At 56.0% G+C, this 881-nt stretch overlaps 1 protein-coding gene across 1 annotated transcript in view; it reads left to right on the top strand.

Annotated features, from left to right (window-relative positions):
- jtnpB7-1 (jordan transposition protein-like protein) overlaps positions 1-881 on the top strand; it is a gene marked incomplete at its 3' end in the record, with an annotated part of 9,615 nt that overhangs the window by 7,349 nt on the left and 1,385 nt on the right. The window lies entirely within an intron of this gene.

Here is an 881-nt window from a genome sequence, read left to right as displayed (position 1 = left end):
ACTGGTGGGCAAGCGGTAGCAGCGTCGGGCTGCGCGTGCGATCATCGCATCCAAAAGTCTGATATCATTAGGAGTGTATGCCATGGTGGAGAAGCTGTATGACACTACCGCTTGTATGCAAGTCTGTATGATTCTGATACATTGGTCCGGCGATGCTAGGGATCCCTGAAGTAGGTCGCCCTTGTCCCTCACCGCCTTGCAGACGTGGGACATCTGTGCGCTCCAGTTGAGGGTCAGTGTTACGTGGACCCCAAGGTACTTGTAGGGTTCCGTGGGGGGTAGGTACGGCACTGACTGGTCGCTGATTTTGATTTTTTCATCCAAGGCTGCCTTGAGGGTGCGTGCACACGTGGGTCCGTTCAGGCCTCGGTCGGCCCATGCCCTGTGGTGCAGGATGCCCGTCACTGCGCATTTTTTGTGATTCACGTGTAGGCCCGCCCATTTCGAGTACAAGCTGATCTTGTCGCATTGTATTTGTAGGTCTTGTGCGCTGTTGGTCATCACGGCGAGGTCGTCGGCGTAAGCGGCTGAGCTTCCATGGTACCTGGCGTTCAAGCTGTCGGGGAGGCAGCCGTACTTGTACCCTCGTCCGCCAGCGTGGAGCCATCGGAGGAGTGGTTCGAGGAAAATAATGAATAGCACCGGCGAGAGCGTGTCCCCCTGTACTGTGCCTCGTTCGATCATTATTGGCGCTGTGAGGCCGTGTTCTGTCCGTATAGTGGTCCGCGCTTGGCTGTACAGGTCCCGTACGACATAGATGAGGTCCTCGGGTAGCCCTAGGTCGTACATGATCTGTAGTAGCAGGTCGTGGTTGATGGTGTTGAATGCCGAGGAGAAGTCGACGTATAGCAGGTAGAGATCTTTGCGTGTGAGCCCAGCAT

Source organism: Volvox carteri, assembly GCF_000143455.1.
Source record: "Volvox carteri f. nagariensis unplaced genomic scaffold VOLCAscaffold_19, whole genome shotgun sequence".
Classification (NCBI taxonomy): domain Eukaryota; kingdom Viridiplantae; phylum Chlorophyta; class Chlorophyceae; order Chlamydomonadales; family Volvocaceae; genus Volvox; species Volvox carteri.
Note: the sequence above shows the minus strand (reverse complement) of the source record. Positions and strands in the feature narration are given on the sequence as shown.